General features: G+C 34.5%; 1 protein-coding gene across 4 annotated transcripts in view; it reads left to right on the forward strand.

Annotated features, from left to right (window-relative positions):
* Nucleotides 1-27,279, forward strand: part of PDE3A (phosphodiesterase 3A) — a 306,681-nt gene that overhangs the window by 126,009 nt on the left and 153,393 nt on the right. Inside the window, exon 1 of one of the 4 annotated variants that reach the window (XM_063672484.1) lies at nt 22,016-22,037. The exons of the other annotated variants lie outside the window; for them this stretch is intronic. The gene's annotated coding sequence lies outside the window, so the exon portion shown is untranslated. Of the gene's footprint in view, nt 1-22,015; nt 22,038-27,279 lie in introns of those variants that run through there. 4 annotated transcript variants of the gene reach the window in all.

Genomic DNA, 27,279 nt, shown 5'->3' on the forward strand with positions numbered 1-27,279 from the left:
CATGACCTTTAACTTTATTGAAGAACAGCTTTTAAAATATTTTCTTTTTACCACCATATACCCTGCACTTAGGTTTCATATTGTTTATGAAAATATTGATAACTGTGTAATCAAATTCAGGGCCAAATATTTTCAGTGTTTGACTTTATTGTAATGTGGTCAGAGAAACATAGGTGAGTGACTTGAAGCTCATGCTGTGTGTAGGTACATTTCTTAATGGAATAATGTATCTTGTGAGTGTTATGTGTGTGTGTGTCTGTGTGTGTGTGTGTGTGTGTGTGTGTGTGTGTGTGTGTGTGTGTAGTTTTGTCCTCAAACTTTTTTCTCCTTACGTGATAAATTATGACTTCCCTTTCCTATGGAATAAATGTTATCAGTTCAAGTTGACCAAGTGTGAAAAAAGGTGACATTTATTTACTGCTTTCCTACTTCTGGGCAGAATTGGAGTGGAAAGTAATACATGTCATTCTGCACTGAAATATTTAGGACTATTTTGCCCTGTAGTAGAGAATTTAGGCTTAAGGAAAAGATTTCCATTCACTGTTTGCTAAAGGTAATTGAAGAGAATTGGAGAAAATAACATTTTAAACAATTCTGCAAAAAAAAAAAAAAATACATAAATAGAAGCCCTGTGTTTTGATGGCATTGATGGCAATCTGTCCTAAATTCAGTACAACTGTATTTCATCAGATAAGTTACTTAGCACAAATGTGATTCATGTAAAGAAACTGATTCTGCATCGTTATTTATTTATTTAAACATAATGTCTGTCTAAAATCATTCAATTTGAGAATTCTTCCATACGGACAGTGGACAAGAGAATGTTGCATGAATTTTTATATACTCTCCTTTGCCCTAAGTCTGCCTGTTTGAAATGTATTCAATCAATGCCTGCTTGGAATTCTGCTATCCTCTTCTTTCCTCTCCTGTTTTCTTGACCATTCTTCTTGTGGTCACTAATACATGTTCTGTTCATCTAGTTGTCTAGGCTTTGGCATGAACCTTTATTGCTGGCACTTAGCATAACAGCCAAATATTTAAAATGCTTTCATTATAACAGATTTTGGATTTCTTTAATTTGTGACCACAGGCTCAGTGTTTTGAAAGGTAGAATCATGCAAAGAAACAACTATAATCTAATTAACCTAAGATAACTAGTTAATGTTTTATGTGTCTTCATCATTTTATATATTTTACATAGAACAATGTACTTAATTTTGAATATTCCTTTTAAACTTGTCTGTTTCACAGGCATTTTTTTTCTGTATTAAGTTTTCAAAAACATTTTTAATGGTCATGTGCCAATTTTTTTCTATGGCTATTACATAACATTCTCTCTTGTTAGACATTTGTGTTGTTTTCGACTTTTCCCTACTACAATTAATAATGACATAAAAAGCTTTGTATAAAACACTTCAAGTTGCAGAACATCTCTTTACAGAATATTCCTAGAAGTGGAATTTTTAGGCCAAATGGTAGGAATACTTTTAAGCTTTCTGTATATGTTGCCAGATTGCTTTTTAAGAAGGTTGTACCAATTTACACTCCCACTAGCAATGTAGGAGAGTGCCTGGTAACTTTTTAATTGGATTTCTTTGATAAGAAACTAAATGGACAACATTTAACTGTTCATCAAAAAGAGAGAGTTTGTTGAATTTCTGTTATTGCACTAAAGGAATTCTACATGTTAAAATAAATCATTTAATTTTTATTCTCATTGTCATCAGACTATAATAATACTGAATTTGATTCACATTTCCCCCTCTTTGGTACTCTGAATGCCAGTACAAATAAGCAAAGGTTACAGAATACTGTGAGAAATAGGGAGAAATGGGAACTGATTCTGTGCTACTTACTCAAGAAATCATGTGCTGTTCTGGCCACACTGTCCGTCTTATCAGTAAGGAGGAAAGAGATAGATGAGTGCCTGATACCAATTAAGTACTCCATGTGTTTGATGTGTGGATGCATAAATGAAATGATGAACTGATAAGCTCAAAAACCTGCTATTATTGAAAGGCCAGAGCCATCCTTTGCCATTGTGGTATAAGTGGACAAGCCCCCTTACACAGATGAAAACGTGGTTGGCTAGTTACCATTATGCTCCTTAGAACTTGTTCAAGAGGACTTCAGGTCACTGTAATAGAACTACCTCAGGTCACTGTAATAGAACTACCTCCACAATCAAACCAACACAATTCTCAGATCTGATGTGACAGCTCTGATTCCTGATGTTCTCATGGACCTGGGTACTCCACATCCCACCCCCCACCGCCACCCCACAACACCCCGGATTCTCTCTCTGCTACCTCATGGGCCAAATTCTTTTGGGATACATACTAAGAATTTATTTTGGCTCTTATCAATGAGCTCTCCATGTTTAGTTGTTGGAATTCATCCAAAATTAAGTGCCCGACTTCAGGGTTTAAGAAGTATACTTTTTTAGATTTTGCTTTGCTTTGCTATGTTGGATAGAAAAGGTGTTGGTACTGAACTTTAGCTTCTATCTCTCATGAACATGGGCTTTGTGCTCAAAGAGAAAAGTCTTTAACCATGGCTGCAGGATTTTTTAAAATATAGGACAAATAAATATATACTATATGAAAGTGACAGAGAAAGTTGAACAGATTCCAGAAGAGTAATTTATCTTACTAATGATGCTCTCAGCAGGGAGATGAACTCAGGAAACATAAGAGAAGTTCCATGAGGAAGCCTTGTACTTGAATTCCACTTGCTGTAGTATCTGAAAGTTTCAGTGTTATCTTGGGTGTTTATGTTACGTGATGAAGTGGGCGCTTATTCTATAATGGAAGCTATATTATTAGGTCCTCTTCTCAAAAAGCCAATCAAGTTGCTTTAATGAAAATTGTAAGTAGTTGCGCCCTAAAGAGGATGCAATTATTTAGGAAACATTCTCTTAAGATTTAAACCAAAAACAACTTAATGTGATTCTGATACAACTGATTAAGTACTTTTTAGTTGTCAATCCCAGAAACATAACTTATCTCAATTGAAAAATGTATATAACAGTAATTTAATAATTTATTACAATTGTTATATGAACTCATATTTAAATTATAATAAATTATATATAAACTGATGATTTGAAATGTAGTGAGTTCTTTATAATCTCTTAACTGAATGGAGGGCTATATTCTAAGAGTCTCCTCTATTTTAATGTTAACAAGATAAAGTCTTGGGCAGGTGTTTCTGCTATAATGTGATATATAAGTTTTTAAAAAACATAGGTTCTGCAAATTGTGCCGTAAAAAAAAAACAGGACCATGAGAAAAAAATAACAATTCTATCCAAAATATTAGTGGCATTAGAAAGATATGTTAGTACAAATAAATAAATAAATAACTGATATATTCAATATAAACCTAATCAAAGAAAAAGAAAAGATGAAGGTGGATTATTCAAAAGAGATGGAAAGAAGAGTTGAGAGGGTGACAAATGCAAAATGCATCAAAATCAGAAAAACAAATATTGGTTATTTCCAATTAGAGACTCATTGATCAAACAGAACAAAGAAGAATACTGTGCAGGTAAATGGGGTTTATGGATTACTCTGTGTATTACTCTTTGCCCTGTTCTGTTCAATTGTGTTAGTATACTTTATGTTCTGCTGCTGTGACTTGGTGACTAAACATTAACCAGCTGGCAGGGAGTGGGGAGGAAATCATGTAGGTCAATATATCTTTTGCTATCCCACTGTTTACCAATTGCGTATGAGCTAATTAACTATGCAGAAACATGTGTTGTAGCAGAAAAGATTTAGTAGTGTTATACGGTAGGCTAAAAGGAGTACTGGTTAGAAAAATTATCAAACTATATCCTACCATTTTTCCATTTATCCATATCAAGCATTTTCCACTATAATGTCTGTTATGTAGACTGGTAACTATACCTATATTGTTAAAGGAAAATTTACCCTAATGTTAAATAATATAAAATCCCGAGTCTCATAGATTGGTGGGCATTGTGGAGCTTGCAGATTAAAATATAAGCCGCACCCCCTGATTGAAGGAAAATTAGGAACCCTATATAGTCAGCCTTCTGTATCCCTGGATTCTACATCCATGGATTCAACCAACCTCAGATGGAAAACATATTCAAGAAAAAAAGTGAGTGATTGTGTCTGAACTCAACATGTACAGATTTAAAAAAAAATCATTATTCCCTAGACAGCAGACTATACCAACTATTTACATAGCATTTACATTGAATTAGGTATTGTAAGTTATCTAGAGATGATTTAAAGTGAACGGGAGAATGTGCATAGGTTATATGCAAATACTATACCATTTTATATCAGGTACTTGAGCATCCCTGGATTTTGGTATCTACAAGGTCCTGGAACCAATCTGCCATGGATATCAAGAGATGACTGTATTCCGTAACTCTTTTCTGTATCTCAGATTATTTCAACATAAGTTTTTTAAAAAGGTGTTTACTTGACTTCTTCAAGCTTTGTCTTACAGGTAGAACCTATCTCTTACTGGTAGAACCTATAAAATTGAACATTTTTTCACAGATAGAGTATAATGATGGAAATGTTTCTTTTCCTGTTTTTCTTTTTCTCTTTCCTTGTTTTCTTTCCTTCCTTCTTCCTCTGCCCCTCTGCTTCAGTATGGATGCAAAAAGGAAGAGCAGTAAAGGCAAGAATGTAAAGTGATTGATGCCTCAAGTTGTCATGAAAGAGAAGGACCAATGATCATCTGTATGTTATAGTTTTTGGTAGAAAATTGGCACATGCATGTGTTTGTTTTTGCACTTTTGGGGCTGTGGAAAGTAAGGATTAAAAAATTATAGCCTGTGGAGTCTGAGATGGGTCCTGTTGTGTGCTCTGACATCAGCAACCCTGTGACCTTGGACAGTTTACTTAGTCTAACGGTTCTACAGTTTCACATTTATATGGCAGATTGAAGACCATACTCCTGTAGAATTGTTGGGAAGACGATAAGAGGAAATACTTGTAAAATGCTTAACGTTGTGCCTAATGTGCAGTAGTGTCTCATTGGCTACTGTGGACTTGTTTGAAATTATTAATCTTTAGTCATCTTTGTATATCATTTCCATGGACACTTACAAAATGGTTAGAGATGTGTAGTGAATAGAGGGACTTTCACAAGGATGCCAATTACAATTTGACTGTGGATTGTGCCCGAGGTTGTTCCTTGTATCTGTTTTAGAATTTATAATAACAAAAATGAAATTAACAAATTGATTTTTATGATATAAAGTATATTTAACGGTCAACTGTTAGTATTCATATAATTAGACTAATAGTGCAAAAACAAACATTTCAAACAAACCATTCTTATTAACCTTGTTCAGGTTAATAAGATCCAGTAATAATGTGATCCAAGTAGTGTACATTTCTTCTTTCTCTCCACCCCCATTCTGCTACCTTTACATATATTCAATTTTCTTGTTACTTTATTGAAGTACAATTTGTATGCACTAATACACAAATCTTAAATGTATGGTTCAATTAGTTTGGCCAATGTATATAACCTGCATATATTTTCTCAGCTCGTATTACTAGTTCCTTTATTATAATTAACAGCATGCAACACATTCTGAGTGGTAAGGAAGGTCAAATATATGTGGAGCGTTTTACCTATACACTTGTTAATCCTCACAACCCCACCTGTTTCCTACTATTATTCTAATTTTACTGATAAGAGCTGAGTTTAACAAGATTAAATGACTTGCTGAGGGCACCAGCAAAGCCTACCTTAAAACACAAGCTTGGGCCCTTAACCAGCATACTACACCGTATCTCCTTCACTGCTGAAGAAGCAAGCGTCTCTGCCTCCCGTCTAGGTTTCCAGAGTTTCTTTTCACTCTGATGAAATTCACAAAAATTCTCTTACTCAACCTTATTAGTTATTATGTATTATGAGAATATTTAAATCAAAATCGGATCCAAGTCAATGTATAGGGAGACATTTAAGAGTTTTCCTGTAAGTCAAGGGTGTTCTTGAAAAGAGAACTCAGATACCATATTAGATATGATGAAGTAGAATACATCACGAGCAAAATATTCTAATTCGAATTTAGTGCATTTTATCTTACTTGGAATATTATTGTCTATTATTTTTAACTGATGGCAATATATTTTGATGCTCAAATAGCATTTTGTATACCTTGTTAAAAAGAAAAAGATGATTATCTTTATACTCTGAAGAGAATACTTACCTATATTACTGAAAAACAGTTCATAAATCTAAACTTAGTTCTCTAATCATTTTTTATTTAGACTTCAAATATTTTCTTCCGTGTGATATCCTTTAAAATTTTTTCTTTTCTTTCTTCAGGATTTTTTTTTCTATGTTTGTTATTTGGGTCATTCTTCAGCGAAGTTGCCTAGCAGAAATCTACAAAGTAGTAGTTTAATCAAATATGTTCCTCAAGTTGTTTTAAAAATATGTATATTTGTATCTTGCTGCAGGACTTCTCTAATTTAAAAAAAAAATTGATTGATGTGTAAGTGGCTTTCATTCATTCTTTCTTTCTTTCTTTCTTTTTTTTTTTTTTTTTTGAGACAAGGTCTTGCTCTGTTGCCCAGGCTGGAGTGCAGTGGTGCCATCTCAGCTCACTGCAGCCTTGACCTCCCGGGTTCAAGCAATTCTCCTGACTCAGCCCCTCAAGTAGCTGGAACTACAGGTGTGCGCTACTATGCCCAGCTAATTTTTGTATTTTTAGTAGAGATGGGGTGTCATCGTGTTGCCCAGGCTGGCCGTGAACTGAGCTCAAGCAATCTGCCCACCTCAGCCTCCCAAAGTGCTAGAATTAGAGGCGTGAGCCCCTGCAGCTGGCAAAGGCTTTTATTCTTTCACTGTAGAGAATTTATAAATATTACAGCTAAACAAGAAAATAACATGTTAATGGTTCAAGCATACAATTTTTTTCTCTTAATACTAGGTTCCCTCAATTCTGTGAACAAAGAGTTGTACTACTTTTCTCTTTGGGCTAATGAAACATCTAAAATAATTAAATCAGAAAAGAGAAAATATTTGTTAAGTCAAAGGAAGTATTTTCTTCATCTATGTAAACATAAGTCTCTACAGCACTGTAATCCATATAACCTCAGCATCAAGTCAGATTTTTTTTATTGCCTGAAAACTGCTAAGTGAACACATTGTATGTAAAACTAAAATAGTGGAAGTATACATGATTGAGCATTTAAACTGGTTATATGCAATATTACTACTCTAAATAGAAATAAAATTATTCGACAACCTTGTTTGTGCCAACTTTTTGGTTATTTACAAGGAGTAAAACTTTCTGTTTACTTCAATAGACGTGATGTGAAATTATTCATAGAGTGAGGTAGTTAAATTTTGTTTGCTTATTTGCCTACCAGATCATACCAAAAGAGTTACTTTTTGTTCATTTGATGAGTACTTATAAAAAATGAAGCTATTTTGTAGTGATTGTAAATATTTAAGTGATCATTCCAGACTATTTTGCAAAATTCAAGTCAGTTTGATGCTGTAGTAATAAAATTGACAAAGGATTCTAGATTTTGAGAACATATCGATAATAGAAATGATTGCATTATGCTTTTGATGTATCAATTTAGCACATTAAGCTGTCGTTATTCCAGTCTTATGCTAAATAACACCCCACTTTATGCAGTGCATCCTGATAGGATATTTAATATACATAGACTCATTCTGATTTTTATAAACTGTATTTGTTAAGCTTTCCAATTTGTATGAATGAACTTTGAAGCACTGGGGAATACGAATAATTGTTCACTAATTTACAAATGCTACTTCACAGAGTGATATTAATCCAAAAGATAATCATCAAATATATTTTGGGAGGCTATAGATGAGGCTAATACCTTAGATGTATTTTGTATGAATTACTGTATCAGTTAGGTACTTCCTATTGAATCACGTGACTGACTCCATTCCCAAATGGTAGATTTTCAGTTTATAGATTAGCAGATCTAGGAAAGAGTAAGGTTCAGCTGAATGCTACTGATCACTTCCAGCTTCTTTTTATTATCTAAAATGTATCACTTAAGGTATGAGTCTCACAATCATACAGAAAAATATATTTAGTCAGAAGGATGGCCAGTATGGTTAGACTTTAAAGGAACCATTGGACTGAATCCCCGCTACCTAGAAAACTCTTCTGCTAGTGTATATGCCTATGACTTAATATGTCATTTTATTTAGTCATAATTCAAATGTCCATTGCCAGAAATACCTTTCCTGAAGTAGTTCCCCCAAAAAATGTTTGTCTGTAGTCTGTCTTCCTTACTAGAGTGAGATCAGGTCAGGGACTTTCCCTACTTGGTTCACCTAGCCCAGGTCTAGCAAATAGAATGCATGTGTATTTGTCTATGGGATACATGACTGAAAAAGTGAATGACTATAGAGGTAAAAAGAACTTTTAACATCATCCAATCAAACCTTTCCAGTTTATATCAAGGAAACTAAGACTATGTATAAAGGAAACTAATGGTTAACTGAATTCCTCAATATTCTGTACCATGGATTGAGGAAATAAATACCAGAATCACAGTTCAGTGCTTAGGGACACTTCCGGACATTCACTCCTGCCAATAGAAGATGGTTAAGAAGTGGTGTTTGGGAGCTGGACAGACATAACTTTGGCCAGAGTTTGAATCCTAGCTGTACTACTTACTAGCTGTGTCCCTTTGTGAAAGATATTTAATCTTTCTAAGTCATTTTCTTCAACTATAAATGGAGATGATGCATATCTTATTGGATTATTGTGAAGCCCAAATGAGATCATGTATCACAGAGCCTGGCACAAGGAAAACTGTTATAGCTGTCATTGTCATTATCATCATGACCATTCAGTCCTTATCATATAGATTATATAGGCATTTAATCCATTATTTTCTATAGTATTTTTTCCCAAACTTAATGTATTTAGAACTCCTTGGTTCACCACAGATGATATATGAAGTTTATGAGGTTGATATGCTAGTTTAGAATACTAGATAATACTGATATGGAATTTGGTTTCTGTACTAGTTTATAATACCAATTACTATTAAATACTCATCAATCTAGTGTTTCTGATGCCTGGACTTTAACAGGTATTCCACAGAAAGACTATACTTTTATCTGTAATAGATTTTCGATATAAGCAGGATGCAAATTCAGCTACAGAGGTTGAAACTCTGTGGAAAAAAAAACTCAAGATAAAATGCTTTTTTCTCCTCCTCATTGATTTTCTATCCACAATAGAAAAATTCCATCAGTCAGAAACCATTCAGGAGAAGACATGGGTAATGTCCTAGACATATAAATTATATAGATGCATATTGATCATTCTCTATTATATAGAGTGATCTAATTTGAATTTCTATTTTTTGAGACTAGAGTGAGATTTAATAATATTATTTAAAAAAAGTTGTCCAGATGCATGTTATTACATCATAACTACCTTATTTCAATACATTTCTGTGTTTGATAGTTTTGCTTATTTTAGGTTCTAATTTTAAAATATACATCATTTTTCATATTCTTTAGAATTTATAAACCACTCTAGAATTTATAAACCACCTTTAATGTGTCATCATTAAATTGTAGCTTTCAAATGTGATAGAATCTGTAATTTACTGTTACAATTAGAAGATATGAATCAATTCCTTAGCTTAAAATTTTTTGTTGAAAAAGAAAATACCATGACAACTGACTGTCTTCAGAATCATCTAGGGCTGATTAATTCATAATCTAAATTTAGGGATTGTTCATATCAGAATCTAAGAAGGACTTCATGTTGCGTTCACTTTGTTAATTCAGCAAAAGTAGTACTACTTAGATCTGGGAAGGTGGATGTTAAACTTTATGAATGCCAGACTGGATTATAGTTTCCTCATTTGTACCGTTAGTTTAATGATTTCTAAAATCTTTTTCCTTTATTTTCCTTTTCCTTCTCCTGTTACTCTGTTGGTATTCTGCGTGCAGATAAACATGTGTATCTACATGTAACAGGTACACACAAGCCAATTCATATGTGTGAAAAAACTATTCACTCCTGACCACAGAGAGCATGTCTTAGTTTTCTTTAATCCTAAATGCTGGAGTTTGATACATTTTAGACTTTCAGTGAGTATTTCTTGAATAAATTTTAAAATATCTCTACATCTATTAAAGAGATCATATTCTTCTAAGATGACTGTATTAGTTATCTATTGCTGCTATTACAAATTACTGTAAACTTTAATGGCATTAAAACCCACAAATTTATTAATTTTATAATTCTATATGACTATACAGAACTGTAGGTCAGAAGTCTGACATGGACCATACAGGGCTAAAATCAAGGTGTTGGCAAGGTCTCATTCCTTTCTCAAGTATCTGAGAGGGATCTGTTTCCTTGCCTTTTCCAGCTTCTAGAGGCTGCCCAAGTTCCTTGGCTTGCGACCCTCTTTCTCCACTTTCAAAGCTGGCAAAGGTGAGTTGATTCCTTCTCACATCACATCACTATAATTTCTACCATCTTCACATCTCTCACTATTAACTCTGGTCCTCGTGCCTCTTCTTATAAGTACCTTATGATAACATTGGGCCCACCCAGAAAATCAGGATCATCGCTCTAACTCAACGTCCTTAGTCACATTTGCAAAGTCACTTTTGCCATGTACGATAACGTATTCACAAATTCTAGGGTTTAGAACATGGACATCTTTGGGGGCTGTTTTTCTGCCAACCACTCTGAGTGTATGCCAGTAGCTGAAAGCACCAGAGGTCTTTTCCTTGTAATTATACAGGGAAATTGCTTTTTTGCTTAGCAAATACAAGTGCTTAGGCCAAACCTGTCTGAGGTTTTAGCTCAAAGAGAAGTGCTCCATTCTTTTAAGTTTAGATTTCATTCCAAATGTGTAACCAGCAATTACTTTCTATAGTCCTATATTTATGGCCTATTACTTGAGATCCTGATACAGTAAATTCATAATGCATTAGGTCATTAGACAATGACAGGGTTCTGTGTGGTACATGGCCAATTTTTTGGAACTTGACCTAGGAGTCTCCTTTTCTCCTACTGCTAACTTTGCAATCTCTTATGAATCATTTTTTTTGTTGCTGTACCTCATTTGCTCATCTATAGATTGCATATGATCACTCAATCTAATTCAACTGCTAGACTAATAAGATCACAATGAAAAATGTTCTATAAAGTGTAGAGCTCTCTTTCTATATGTGGTACATTTTTAGGTCTTCTCAAGGGGGCTCTTTTGTACTGAAGTGTTTTATTTACTTTAATGTAAGCATGTGCCATGGTGAATCTTTGCACATTACTGAAAAGAACTCAGTGTTTAATAAAATCATACCTGGTACTGCCTCAAATGTTAAACTTTCTGGTAAATTAGACAAAGCAGATTTGTCATGCCCTGTTTCTTTGTTGGATGGTAGTGTTAGTCCAAGTTCCTGTTGACGGTCTCACTATTCTTTCCATAGTTCTGTTACATAAATGTGAAACTTTAATACCTAAATAATTCTAAATATATTTTTAATGAGGAAGTCTTCAGGACAGTGGTTTTCCAAGTTATTTTGTCACAGAAGGCTTTTTGCAAGAAAATATTTTTGTATATGGCAGCATGGAGCTGCCATATACAAAACAAATATATGTGGAGCTACTCTGGTTGTGTAAGATGATAAGGCACCAAGTCCATTGGTTAGTGCCCCCAAAACACATATTCCAGTGTCTGCTAACTTCACTGGTTTCTAGGGAACATAGTGGGTTTCAGTGGATAGGGCTATTTATTTGGAAAATATTTAATAAGTATTGAAATATGCCAAATAATATATATTAGGGTCAAGGAGCTACAGGAACTCTAAAGGAAGGTATGTGTGTGTGTGTGTGTGTGTGTGTGTTTGTGTATATGTGTGTGTGTATGTAGCAGGATGAACAAATGAGTTCTCCAAAAATTTATTTTGTAAATGTTAATGCTAAATCAGTGTTTATTCTCTGAGTTAACCTCACCTATAAAACTGTAACCCATGTGAAAATTAACACTTCAAATTGTTTCCTTGAAAGTTATACTATACATTTAAAAAACAGGTATTTTATATGTTGTTTCTATAATATGTACTATACACACAGTATTTCATTCCAATATAACAGTCTGTATAATTTTGAAATTTTTTTCTGCATCTGTTCCCCACAAACAGAGAATAGAGGTTGTGGTGTTGGGCATTTAATGTATGAATGAGTACATGAAACATTTTTATTAATCATCTTACGAAAGGGTTATTTCACAAGAATTTTTTGTCATAACATGTAGATTAGTTTGTAATAAGAATCTTATAATTGTATTTTTTCTCAAACTTGGCATATTTTGTAGTCATTTATAATTTTATAGATGATTTTATAATTTGGCTCATACATATCTTCAGAAATGATATGTGATATGTTTACCTGGTTAATTGTCTAAGATGTGCATCTTGTATAACTATGAATATACATAAAATGGATAAGAGAAGTAACACGAAACTTTTAAGGAAAGTATTTGGTAAGAGAGAGAATTCTATTTGTTTTTGAAAAATATGGCATCAAGTTAATTCATTATTTTTATGTTATGTTTTAGAGAAATTGATCACTTAATGTTTCATATATGTACAAAATTTAGCTCACATTTGTCATCAAAATAAAGTATTTTGTGAGAAACAGGTCATTTTTCAAGAAGACTACTTATTTAGTAAATAAAACCATGAAATGTTTTAAAGATTTTGGTTGGAATTTTAAAAGACCATGTATATTTTTATTCTTTATAAAAGGTTATTAAATTTAGTTTTAAACTTAATTCACATAAAGGGTATTCATTACGATATGGGGGGTAATTGTGCACAGTTCCACATTCACTTTTTGGATTTCTTTTTTTCCCCTCATCCCAGAAGCCAGAATGTAAGCTACATTTCTGTTTGTATTGGGACTTTGAGAGACCATACTATATAGCTAATGGAAAAACCTGCATACGAGTCCAAGTTCTGCCTCTTCTAAAATTCATTACCATAAAGGAAGTTGGTTAGCCACAGGGAGTTTCTTAGGCTTTCTCAGTTTGATTTATTAGTCCCTAGAAAGTTCAAGTCTGTAAAAACTAGAAGTTTTTATAAGGAAGTTATAAGAAGTAAAGGGCAAGGTATTTGAAAGTGCATGACATTGTGCATGGCATATGTTAATTGACCAGTGAATGCTTTACATCCCTCGATCTCTTAACTAGAAATTAAGTGGCAGACTGATAACTCCGAAGTTCATATCGACAGCTTCCCCTCTTCTGAATTCCACACTCATATATCCAATTGCAGTAATTGGCTTCTTGACTTAGATACCTAACAGACATCTCATACTCCACATGTGCCAAATGGAACTTTCAATTATTGCCTCCAAATCAGCTCCATCCTTTCTAACAGCTGATGGCAACTGCAGCCTTCCGCTTACTCTGTCAGAAATCCTGAAGGCATCTCTGACTCCCCTTTCTCTCTTATACCTCACATCCAATCTACCATTAGTTCAACTTGCTAAATAATCCAGAATCTGATAACTTCTCACCATCTCTGCTGCTACAACTCTAGCCAGGCTAGCATCATACCTAGCCCTGATTACTACAGAAACCTCGTAGCAGTTCTCTCAGCTTCCACCTTTCCTTCCTCACTGTGTATTCACAACATAAATTAGCCTGAGTGATCCTTTCAGAACCTGAGTCAGTCAATGTCACTCCTCTGCTCAAAACCCTCCAATGGCTTCCGTGTTAGACCTTACAGTTGCCTACATGGCCTGTGCAATTAGGCTCTTTTGTCTTTGTCATTACCTCATCTCTCATTACCTTTCTCCTCACTTACTCCAATGCAGCTATACTTATCCTTACCGTTCTTTGTGCTTGCCAGGCACATTCTCATTGCACTGGCTGCTTTCTTTGCCTGGACCACTTTCTCCCCAGTTATCCCCATAGCTCACTTCCTCTCTGCCTGTGTCTTCAAGTTTTTGATTAAATGCAACTTCTATATACCTGATCCCTCCCGCAGGACTCCCATTTCAAATGGAAACCCCACCCCCCATAATACCAGCCCTCTTTATGATACTCCAAAGCACTCACCTTCTAACACATGCTAAAATTTACTCATATATATTTTTAATTTTTTTCACTTGAATTTGAGCTCTACAATGTTAGCTGGTTTTTTTTTTTTTTTTTTTTTTTTTTCAGTTTTGTCCCCTGATATTTCCCAATCATCTAGGACAGTGTCTGGTACATAATAGTTGCTCAATGAATATTTGTGGAATGATTTGAGTAAACAGCAATTTGATCAGAAAAAAATGCATTCTTAGAGTTCTTTCATTTCATGCAGTATTGCTTATTTAAAAGGAATCCATTTAGACGTCATACCCTTTAAAGTAGGCAGTTTGAAATTTGGCAAACAACTTGAAAGCAGCCTAGATGAAGCGGTTAGAATATGGTGGTAGCTTTGCAATTGTACTACCTGGGATGGATTCCTATTTCTGCCACATAAAAAGCTCATTGTGATGATCAATTTTCTGATTCTTTTTGTGAGCTCAAATACTTGAAATAATTAACCAAGTAGTTGATACCAAAAAAAAAAAAAAAAATCTGGGTTTCTGGGTTTTTGATTTTTTTCTTCAGTGCTTTTTTTTTAAGCATTAAAAATCCATACATATGATTATTAGTTTTATTCTTGGAGAAGCCATTCTTACAGGTTAAGGAATTGTATCTTTAAATGAGCAAAATTTCATTATAATTTGTTGATGTATGGATTTTTCGTATATAGCCAGCATTTTTCCCTCACCAACATGTGTGTTCTGTTACCATATCTCAGACTGCCCTTCTTATGCTGGATTTGTGACATTGTGCGTCATCAAGAGCTGTTCTCAGAAACGCAGATTCAATTACGTCTAACAAACAGGCCAAATATCTAATCTGCCACCATTAGAGCTATACTAATCTGCTTCTATCCAGTGGGGCCTTGGCTTGGATCACAGAAGGAAACACCACAGCTGTGTCCACGGCTGCTGCCTTTTAAACAGGACCCATAGCATGATATTCTGGATAAGGGCCTTTTAAGGTGTCTAGTTTTAGGTGTTGGACAAAGCCTTTCCTTTAGTGTTCTGGGCTTCTAGAGCACCACCCATTTTTCCCCTTAGAGAATGTTCACTTTCTGTCTTTTGGGTACCCCTACATTAGTTTCTGTTGCCCTAATTAAGACCTCTTTTCCAGAAGCAATCTATTATTTTTGTCCAGTGAGATCTATTTATCCTAGAAGTGTTTGTTCTTATACCTTAATTTTTAAAGTTTTTTTTTCAACAAAAAACAGATATGAATAAGTTGGTAGGAAAACTATTTTAAAAGGGTATCTTTGGCCCTATAAAAATCCCAGCAGGTATCTCTGCCAACTTTTTTGTTTTATAATGTCTAGCTCTGAAATTATTGTAGCCTGTTTTTTTTTAGTTAGTTTGTTACCAGAGGATATTTTAATGTTTTCCTTCCGGATGTTAAATGTCTTTTCTTCTCTTTAGTGCCACTTAGAAAACTTGGAAATAAACAAAAAATGAAAAGCATATATATTTTTACCACTGTCTAGAAACCATTACTATAATGCTGGTCTTAATTCATACTTACTAGAATTGGGAGATATATTTGACTTACTCATAAATTTGATAGGTGGAAAAAGTAGCTTATTTATTATGAAGCTGAAAATGTAATGTTTTTTAGCCATTTGTATTTTTTCTCATGAATTGTCTGCTCATTTACATTTTAAATATTAATGATATTTATATGATAAAGCATTTCAAATGTGCTTGACATACATTAATACAGTTTTCAAATGGAAATTTTTAATCATTTTATGGTAGACATTATTTCATTAAAAAAATTCTAAAATGGGCTTTAGATAGCAACACATTTTATCAGTATTTTCTTGTAAATTTTTTCGTTTAGCTGATTTTTGACATAGTTCTTTAATACTTTTGGAATTCAGTTATACAAATGGTAGTTGCATATAATAAGCAAATTGTGAGGTTTTTTCTAAATTGCTATACAAATTTGTCAGCCAGTTTAATTGAATAATGTATATTCTTTTCTGTTGGTATGTAATATATTAGATCAATTAAAATAAAGAATCCACTAGAATTAGCAAACTAGGTAGAAATTGACTATATTTAATTAGAGCTAGAAGCCAGATAGTACAGTAGAGAAATGGATGGCAGTTCAAAATTCTGGAATATGAAGAAAAACAGAAAAAGAAATAGCAGAAAGTAGTTTTAGAGATAAAAATCTATATTTGAAAAAAGAGAGGGACTTGAGTGTGTATGCTGTGGACAAATTGAGGGCTGAGATGGAGAAGTTGAAGACACAGGATGGATTGGGCAAAGGATTGATGGAACTATATATTGGAAAAGGCAGGAAAAGGGAGTGTAACTCCCAGATGGATCTGTCAACATGGGGTAGAGATGAATACTGTTTCCATTGTAGAAATAGAAGATGCAGAAAGTTATGGTACAGGTAGATTTGTAGGAAGGAGGGCCTGAAGTTGAGGCAGATTCCATAATATGTCCTCTGTTTCTTCTATAAATTAAGAAGGGAAGCATTCTCTGAGAGTGAAGAGGAAAGAAGGTCATACGTGTTATTTATATGTCTTCTCCTTCATTCATTTGCTCAAAAAAACACTTATTGAATGTTGCCATGTGCAATGTTCTGTGTTAAGACTAGAAGAAGTGACCAAAAATGAAGTGCATAGTGGAGTCTATCAAACCACTTCAGTCATGAGTCAGCCAGGCAGCCACATGATGAAAAGGACTCTGTCACTTCTCCACTGCAACAACTAAGTCACCACTGAGTCAAAAATAGGATCTGCTTGACTAGGTGTTGCCAGTTTGGGGGAAACATTTTCAGTTTGGTTGATGGCATCAAAGTTTAAAAAAAGGCTTCTTGTTGATACAAGTGGATAGATATGAAACCATGGGTTAATATATACACATATATTTCCTTGTTCTGTGTACTGGAGTGTTCATTGCTACACTCCAGCAGCAGGGATCATACCCAGCACTGAGATCGTGATTTCTAATACCTTCACAAATTGAAGGAACCAGAGATCTGTGAAAAAGTGGCTTAATCTAGGGCTGGTTCAGAAATATACAAGAAAAGCTTGGATTATCTTTTGGTGCCCATAAATTAGAAAGTGCTCAAATACACACACACACACACACACACACGATGGTGATATGTCAATTGGACACAGGAGCCAACTGAAAGAGTTCCCAATGGCTAAACAACCTAAGAAACAAAATGAATAATGTATTAGATCATAACCCAAAGTATAAAATAAATATTCACGATCCTGTACTAACAGAAATAATTAAATAGATGGGCTAAATAGCTGTCTCTTATGTAATAAAATTCCAAATAGCTTATGTGGATATTGTCCTCCTTAAAGATGTATAGTGTAACTCGCCCTTCCTTAAGTGTGGGCTACTCACAGTGGTTCCTTCCAAAGAGTACAGGAGAGAAATGGGCAAAGAGAAAGAGAGACTGCATTGGAGAAACCTTACAGACACTGCCTCAGCCAGATGATCAAGGTGACAGTCACAATAAGTGGTGTTGATAGTATAGACCCATAATATGATGTAATTAGAATACCAGTTTGCTTATGTGGTTGTCTTCTCAAAAATCCATAACTCCATCTTATGAAAAAAATTCCGACAAACCCATTTGAGGGATATTCTAGAATATACATGACCAGCATTAAAAGTGTAAAAGTCATCAAAAACAAAGTCAGAAAAAACTGTCAGTCAGGAGGAACCTGAGGAGACATAAAGACCAAATGTATTATAACATCCGAGGTGGGACCCTGGAACAAATAAAAGACTATAAAAACCATATCTGAGTAAAATATTGGTTGTGTGTAATAATACGTTGCTATTGGTCCATTAGTTATAACAATTGTACTATACTAATATAAAATGTTAATAACGGGGAAAACTGAAGGGGGCTAGTGGTGGGGGCACAGTATGAGAGACTATGCTGTCTTCAAAACTTTTCTGTAAAAAGCCATTCTAAAATAGAAATTTTGTTTAAAAAACAAAAAATCCACTCTGCAAATTATACACTCTTTAATTATTTTGAAGCTGCTCTTATACCAAGAGATGAAGACAAATCCAATAAGTACTATTTTGATTTATCAAGTGCCCCTTTGTAGAGGCCCCAGAAACTGATGGAGTAATATTTACTGTTGCTTTCATATCTTTCAGCAGAGGAATCAGGTAAAATAGTCAACATTTTACAATGTTATTGCTTGGGGTTTAGGAAATTTCATCTCCCAGAAAGGTTCTATGTGCTTACTTTTAATTACACAATGGAATATCTGACAGAACATAAGACATTTTAAGCTATAAGCAAAATGATTTTCCAGGAATTTCTGAGCATATCAGAGCCTACATGTACCATTATCAGAGGCACCTGAGTACTGCTTAGTAAATTGCAACTTCGTCACATTAGATAGTGTCCTATTTCCATGAGAGTGATGACAGATTCAGAAGTGCCAGGCTCCAAGGAAGTTGTTCACTGGGAGAAAAAGACTCAATGTAAAGCATATTATTTATTATTATTGTGGTAACACCTGTCATTATATAAATATAACCATTCAATAATGCCATATTATTCGTAATAGAAGTCACAAGATTCTTATCCATTCTTCGTACTCTGGGCTTCCTATGAATAAATGTATTTTGTTTTTTTTGCAGAATTAAGTACACAGAATCACTTCTGCTTTACCAAAGGGTGTTGTCAAAGGCCTGCTCCTCTTCTGCCTATATGTTTTTCTTTTTTTTTTTTTTTTCTTTTTTTCTTTTATTATTATTATTATTATTATTATTATTATACTTTAGGTTTTATGGTACATGTGCGCAATGTGCAGGTAAGTTACATATGTATACATGTGCCATGCTGGTGCGCTGCACCCACCAACTCGTCATCTAGCATTAGGTATATCTCCCAATGCTATCCCTCCCCCCTCCCCCCACCCCACAACAGTCCCCGAAGTGTGATGTTCCCCTTCCTGTGTCCATGTGTTCTCATTGTTCAATTCCCACCTATGAGTGAGAATATGCGGTGTTTGGTTTTTTGTTCTTGTGATAGTTTACTGAGAATGATGATTTCCAATTTCATCCATGTCCCTACAAAGGACATGAACTCATCATTTTTTATGGCTGCATAGTATTCCATGGTGTATATGTGCCACATTTTCTTAATCCAGTCTATCATTGTTGGACATTTGGGTTGGTTCCAAGTCTTTGCTATCGTGAATATGTTTTTCTTTTAACATAATATATGCCCTTGAGCAGTGATTCTCAGTCTTTCGTGTTTTACATTTTGTCACATGCTATACTGAAAAATTTGGGTCCCACTGTCGTAGAATCAAACCATGTTTATAGTCATTCGATGCCTATATGTTTTTATATTTCTGATATAAATTCATACGATTTTAGCAGTAAACTATGTTAATACAGTACGTTAGAAATATTTGTGGGTGTTGAGTAAAACCAGAGAAAATAGGGGATTTGGTAAAATATTGTCTATTTCATAATATCTGCTGACTGACATTGCAACATCTCAAAAGAGAATTTGTTTTTGAAAGGCAGAAAATAAAGTATTTCATGAGTAATAGCAACTTAGCATTGTCTAACAGCTACAAAATCCATCAATGACATTTACTTTCTCTGGAGAAAGGTATTAGCTCTTGGGATGGTTGTAAGACAGGTTTTGTCTCATTTTCCTTAATCTACAAACTGTTGGATGTAGTTTTCCCAGTTGTATTAGTTTCTTATGGAATTTGTGGAAATATACACTAAAATTACTTTAGCATTTTCGAGATTTTCAGATTTTTTTATGACCTTTTTATCGGTTTCCTATGTTAGGAGACTGTGCTGATATGTTATATTAAACTGTAAGGACCACACAAGCAGTTTTGACACATCTGATAGAGATTCCACTGAAGTATTACTGAGATGATTGAAACAATTTAGACGGATTTCAGTCAATTTATCAGTCAGTAGGACTTTAAATAATGCCATTAAATGAGATTAAAATATTTCTGAATTTAATACTGCCAACTTAAAGTACTGTTACCTTTTTTGGCTTGTTTCAATTGGAAGAAAAGAAGAGGTAGTGAATATAACACACACCTGGGACAAAGAAAACTAATTTGTAAGTCCCACCGCCTCCACTAACCACCTGTAAGTCTGTTACACTTGCAGTGGCTTCCAACCTTGGCTGCACATTAAAATAACATGGGAATATGTAAAAATCCCAGTGCCCAGGTTTCACCCTAAAATAATTAAATCCACATCTCTGGTGGTGAGACACAGGCATTTTATTTTTGTTTGAAATTTTCAAAAAAGATATCAAAATTTGCAAGGCATAATCAAATAAGTCAATAACATACTTTAGCCTATACCTAATATTTAGCTTGTTTTTATTTTCAAATCATCATAGGATATTATTGATTACTCAACTGATTGACATGGTTTGGGAAATAAGGCATTTTGAAAGAAATAGTCTTCTTTTTATAAACTGTACAGGAACCTTCTATTAAATTCTCTAAATGTCATTGATCTCAAATCCATGCATCACATGTGTAAATTATATTCTTTGTGTTGTGTTTGAAGTAAAGCATGATTGATAACATTTGATGTGAAAATATATGCAATGGCAGTAACGTTATCATTTCTAAAAGAACAGAACCCTTGAAAACAAAAGGTAGAAGTAATGTCAGTCCTGTTTCTACAACATTTGAGCTATGTGACCTTGAGAAAGTCATTTAAACTTTCTGATTCTTAATTCCCAGGTCTATAATTGTTATACTTTAGCTTTTCAGTTATAGATTTGTTTAGTGTTAACATCACTTGTAGGAATTATAAACTGTTAGTTAAACATGCTAGAAAAGGTTGAGAGACAGTGAAGCATAATAGAAAGCACATGGTTTTTGGAATTGAACTTGGCTTCCCACATTAGTTGTATCTTACTAGCTTGTGACTTTGGCATGTGACCTAACCCAAGTTTATGTAAAATGGTTTCAATAACATGTTCCTGTCTTAGCCCATTTTGTGCTGCTATAACAGAATACCTGACACTGGGTAACTTATAAAGAACAGAAATTTATTTCTAGAACAGTTCTAAAAGCTAGAAAGTTCAAGATTATGATATCAGTATCTGACAAGGACCTTCCTGCTGCATCATCACATGGCAGAAGGGCAAAGAAAGGGCAAGAGGGGGCCGAACTCATCCTTTCATAATGGTATTAATCCCAGCCATGATGGGTAGAGCCCTCAGGGCCTGTTCAGCTCTTCAAGTTACTACATCTTAATACTGTTACAATGGCATTTAAATTTCAATGTAAGTTTGAAGGGGACAGATATTCAAACCATAGCACTTTATTAGAAGTTGTTTTAAGAATTTAATGAAACAATATATGTGAAGGGCCTATTATACTGCCTGGCATATAGTAGGTACTGAAGGAATGGTTGTTGATAGTGATGATAATGTAATATACCGCTAACATGTTAAATGTGTTTCTGAATGCATGACCTTAGAATGTATGTCAAATATGTAATACACTGGTTCCTTTTTCACAAAAGCAAGTGTAGACGAATGGGTGTAAAACTCGTTAGCTTAAAAAGTCCGCTTTACACATCTATAGGTAGTGATTTGAGAAGTTCCTAGAGGACAGTTGATATGTTGTATTAGATAACCACAGATTGGAAATGCTAGCCCTCTGGACACTCAAACTTTAACCCTGGAAACTGGGTTACACTGGAAAGAATCTACAATAAACTGACCTTCCACTGGACACGTGGAGTATTCTAACTAATGCAGAAATCCGAAGCAGACTAGAGTATCCCTGATCTCCTTAGTGGTGTAGAATCTTACACTGTATTTTTTTTTTTTTTTTCAGAACATGTTTGCTTAGTATTCTCTGGGCAAGAGGCCATGCCAAGGAAAGTTTTTGACCTTTCAAAACCTCCCAAAGGTAATGGGAGAAGTGATAATTATTATAGAAATGTGAAGACAAGCATACTTTTTTTTCATAGATTCTTATTCAAACTCATTCAAAAAGGGATGGATTTTGGGTATTCATTTTGGTGAAGTCTCTGACCTTATTAGATAGTGATACCTCCAGGTCTTGCTTTATGTGGGATCAATTACTGAGCCGTTGATGAATTTCATTTATTTCTTGTTTAATAGAGTGGCACTTAAAATAAGTGGACATGTAAAAGAAAACTATGATTTGCTTGATTTGTATCTTTCAAAATGTTAGTGAAACAATCCTGTAATTTACACGGCCAGTTCTACTTCACATATATTTTAAATGTACTATGATCAACATAGTCATTACCTGGCATGTAGAATACCTATACATTTACACATGTAAAAAAATGAAGCCTCAATGTCTTTGGTTTGTGCTGGATCATTTCTTTCAGGGTATGGCATTCTCAAGTTATTTTCTAATGAGGTTTCTTTAAATTTTTCAAGTTGCTTTCACTGCGATTAATTTAATAGTGAATATGTTTATAAAAGTCTGATTCTAGAGACAGGCTCTGAACCATTATGCTATGGCCTCTTTGACTACAAAAATCAAACGTTTTTATTTTCTAATTTGTCAAGTTAAATATTTTTCTATGTAATGAAGCTTAACTAATTAGAGAGACCAGCAGGTATTTTAATGTCACCAATGTAATTTACATTGAGATAAGTTTTATTCAAAAGAATGAGCTAAAATATTTTATTCTGTGAGGCTAAAAACTATAGCTAGGATGAGGAACTCTTTTCTCCCAGTACAAATTATAGAATTTCAAAGCAGGAAGAGCATCTTGTTTTACCCCTCTTTGTACAGATGGGAAAAAGAGCCCCAGGAGAGCACAAGATTTGCTCGTGTCTCACAGGCATTTACTGAATGGCAAAGTTGCCAGTAAAGCCCTGTAGTAGTTTGACTCTGTCAACAACAGAAATGTGTTCTTCTATTTCATACTTTCCAATGCAGTTCTAGGAAATGGTAAGTAACTTTGAAAGTTGCTTTATTTCTTTCAGAGTAGCTAGTGCCATTTGTTGTACTTGTTATCATTAGTGCCTACACCCATCGATTCAAAAAGGTTTGATTTAACAACTAAGTTGATCTAGGTATCAGGAATAAAACATGACTGAGGAAACAAGACATAGCCCTGGTTCTTGACCAGTTTATACTATGAAGAAGGGATTGGACTATGGGGATTATGTGACACTTTGAACAATGGGGAGAAAAGAGGATACTTTCCCTCTGAGTATATTTGGATTGCTTGGTTATAAAAATGTTGTGTGATTATTGTAAACTCTTATTCAGAATGTTTTTCTCTGTTGTATAATGGGCACCATGACGACATAAATAAGCTTCTTTATAAAATTTCTGCTGTGTTTCCTACAGCTGCCTCCTATAACAAACTGAGTATTTATGATTTAATTCTACTGGATGATTTAATTCTACTGGATATCCTTAAGATTATATTTATTTACAAATAAGTAAAAATCACTGAAGTGGGATCCCTGGGTTTGTTGTTATAAAACTTAGCAGTTATCTTAAATATCAGGTTTTCCTCTTTTCAAGCTCAGTCAGTAGGTCAGGGAAATGTCATGTGGGGCCATTTTCTCTTATCCCTGCCACTTTGACAATGGTTTCAAATTAGAATGTGCACACCAGTCTCTCGCTCACTTGACAGATGCACATTCCTAGGTCCCAACCTTAGGATTATGACTTAATAAACCTGGGATCCTGAATGTAGCCCACAGAAATCCACTTAGTAACACCCGTTTACAAAGAGACTCCTAATCTGAGTGGTCCAAGGCACATTTTGAGAAACACTGACTATGCTATGTTCTTTTCTGAAGACAGACAGGGACTCATGTCTCCCTCCTTGGCAGCAGCTATTCTGTCATGGGTAATTCCTATATACTATTTGAATATCAAAATATTTATATCTCCTTAAGAATGGGGAGACACTACATATTTGCCCCACAAGGGTAAATTGCAAACAAATTTCTCCAGTGCTTCAGAAAGGACTGGTTATTCATTCCTGGGACTGCTTTATAAAGAGAGATCTTCTCAATATTCAAATGTATTACAGGCATAGAAAATTTTTTGCATGAATATATAAAGACTAAGAATCCGTTCTGTTTTTTACAGCCTGAGAGGACATATTTTGAAAGCTTTCTAATCCTTGCTATGACAATGACTGAACTTTTAGAGGGCTCAGAGTTAGAGCTTCAAAGGTATTTAATACTGGAGAAAAAACAAGATTCATTTGGGAGAAGATCTCCAAGTATAACCAAATTTATCCCTTTACCTGTGGCTAAGAAAATAACTGAATTCAAAAAGAAAGCAAAAGCAATATATATTTTGAATAGAAGACTGCTTTTTAAAATTACGTAAACTGCTCTGTCATTAAAAAAAGCCTTCCTAATGTTGGATTGGAGTATTTCCATATTTGGAAACCAAGATTAATAGATGTTTCAGATCTGAAGTATTTTTCCTTCCATCTTTTTTTTTTCTCCTTTTGCATGTAAAAGAAAATGGTGACCAATTTTTTTTGGTAGAAGAGTTAATAAATCACTTAATAATGGATTTAAATGAACAGAGGCATAATCAGATTTTTTTAAAAAACAGACTTTTATTTAGTTCTCTAGATGCAACACTGTTAGATAGAACTTTCTGTACTGATGAATTTTTTTGTAGCTATGTCATTGAATCTGGTAGCCACAGTCACAAGTGGTTCTTGCATCCATGAAGTGTAGCTAGTGCAACTGAGGAACAGAATTTTTTTAAATTTGATTTAATTTAATTTAATTGAAATTGCTACATGTGGCAAATAGTCATTGTATTGATCTGTGTTGCTAAAGAAGATTGTGTAAAATGTTTTTCATAACTTTAGGGGTAGCAATTGGCATTTTTATGAGGCTAGGAAGTATATGATTATGTAGTGTTGTAGTTTATGTGACTAAATGTGGCTTCTTATGGAGTAGTTCTTTAACTTTGCTATACTTATAAAGATAGTTATTCTTTATTCTCTCTACTTTTATTTTGAAAGTCCCTCTCTTAAAGCAAGTAGATATCATGGAGTGAGTGTGGAAACTCCTGTTACACAACACCAGGAGTGGCCAAATTATGACTGGTGCCCCCTGGAGTTGTGCACACAGAGTCTGTGGCTACCCCATAAGCTGAGTCACATCTCAAGGCAATGTCATATTCACTTTTATGTCTACAATGCTTGGTATGGAATTGATTACTGACAAATCTTTGTTAAGTAAGGAATATATATCTCAATTTTGATATCTGCAATAATAAAGGATAGTGATTTAAAAAAATATTTTACTATGTGCTCATAGAACACATTGTATGAATTTTCCCTTTGATCTCTATATTCATTAAGTTCTACATTTATGAAGTACGCTTTGTGGCAAGTATTAATTTAAGTATTTAATACAAAGATAATTTAGACACAGTATGTCTACTACTGATTAATGAAGAAGGGAATGTAAAAATATGTGCTGCATCATAAAGTAACTGCACTAATGAACATATGTGCAAGACGTAGTTCCCAACAGCAAAGGAAGAGAAAGGGATTTTTGTTTGGTTGATTGATTTTCTCAGTCCTGTAGCAGAACAAAAAAGGCACGTCAGAGAAGGAAGGCCGCATCAGGGAAATGACTTTTGAGGCAGGTTTTGGAAGATGAGCTGGAGCTGGCAGAGGGGTGGTGAGGAAGGTAAGGCTTGTGCTGCTCCAGGTACTTTGCTAAGGGACATCATCTCACATCAGTTTTCTCCATACTCCTCCAACATAGATGTCCTTAATCCTCATTTCAATGATGATACAGCTGATTCAGATTTAAAGAAGCTTGCCTAAGGTGACATCGCTATTCAGTGAGGGTACTAAGCTTTGAACCTAGATATGTTTAACGCTAAAGCCTGTGAATTGCACCATAGTCATTGGTATCAGTAATGAAAAATCCAACATGTTTGGTGAAATTCAAGTAGTGCAGTATCGCCAAGCACATGATACAAAGAGAAACAACTGAAGTGCTGGAATGGAGGTATGTGATAATAAAAAACCATCTATGCCATGACAAATAAACGACTTTTTTCTGTAAGTAATGTGGAGCCCTGGGTGGGTTAGTTTTAGGCTGGCAATGACATCATGATTCCTAAAGAAATTCAGGAGCTAAAATCAACGGCATATTTAGCTAATTATTTGACTTGAATTTCCATTCAAATTGGCTTTATTGTTTCCTGAATACGCAGTTGCTTAGAAGTGGTTGAGTTCCATCCTGGTGTGTGCTGGCTATCAACCAACATAGGAGTAAAAATTCACCATGAGTAGTCAGCCAAAAGATACATGCAGATGCTTAGGAAAATAAATTATAAATATTTCTTATGTCTGCCAGTAGAATGAGAAGATTTTGCTATATTGTGTTTTTTGATTGTTGGCTTGTTTTACTGTATGCTTATGAAAACATAAAGTAGCAGGACAACAGATCACGTTGCCAAATAATTTCTAGGATTTGGCCCAAGGTTTGATGATCCCTCTGCCGCTTCTTGGCTTTGTATGCTCAGAAGCACCCACCATCAGCTGTCAGCTCTGTGGCAAAAGGAGGAATGGGGTCAGAGTCAGGCAAACAGAAGCCAGAGCCAAGTGTTGTTCTGAGAAATACTAGCATCTGTTTTGTGCAGTGACTTCTCTGCTTTGTACTTGGCAACCCACTTGGGACTTATGCTGCAAAGGGGGCTGATGGTTTAAAACTGAGGGAGGAGATCCAGAGGGGAGACCTTGGCTCATGAAACATCCTCTTCACCTCTGTGATGGGCCGTTCTTCATGTCCTACAGTTTGAACTAAAGAATGGCCTCGGCTTCTCCTGTGGATGTAAACATATTTTGTTGCAAGTGCTATTCCTTTTATTTGTTGTATACCTTTTCCTTTTGCTTCAAATATATTCCTGGCCAAACTCCTGGCTGTCTCTCCTGGAGTTTTTTTTTTTTTTTTTTTTTTTGTATTCTTGGTGTTGTAAGAATCAGGTTCATGTGCAGATGTCTAGAAACAGGCTGGCTGGACAGGAATGAAATAGGTGGATATAGTTTTAAATTTATACACATCTTTTGGAGCCAGGAACTTCTACACAATCTAGCTTCTGTGAGATAAAGTTTGTGGTACGAAAGAGGAGTGGTAACATGAATAATAAGAGATTTTTT

This window comes from Pongo pygmaeus, chromosome 10 (genome assembly GCF_028885625.2).
Source record: "Pongo pygmaeus isolate AG05252 chromosome 10, NHGRI_mPonPyg2-v2.0_pri, whole genome shotgun sequence".
In the NCBI taxonomy this organism is placed as follows: Eukaryota; Metazoa; Chordata; class Mammalia; order Primates; family Hominidae; genus Pongo; species Pongo pygmaeus.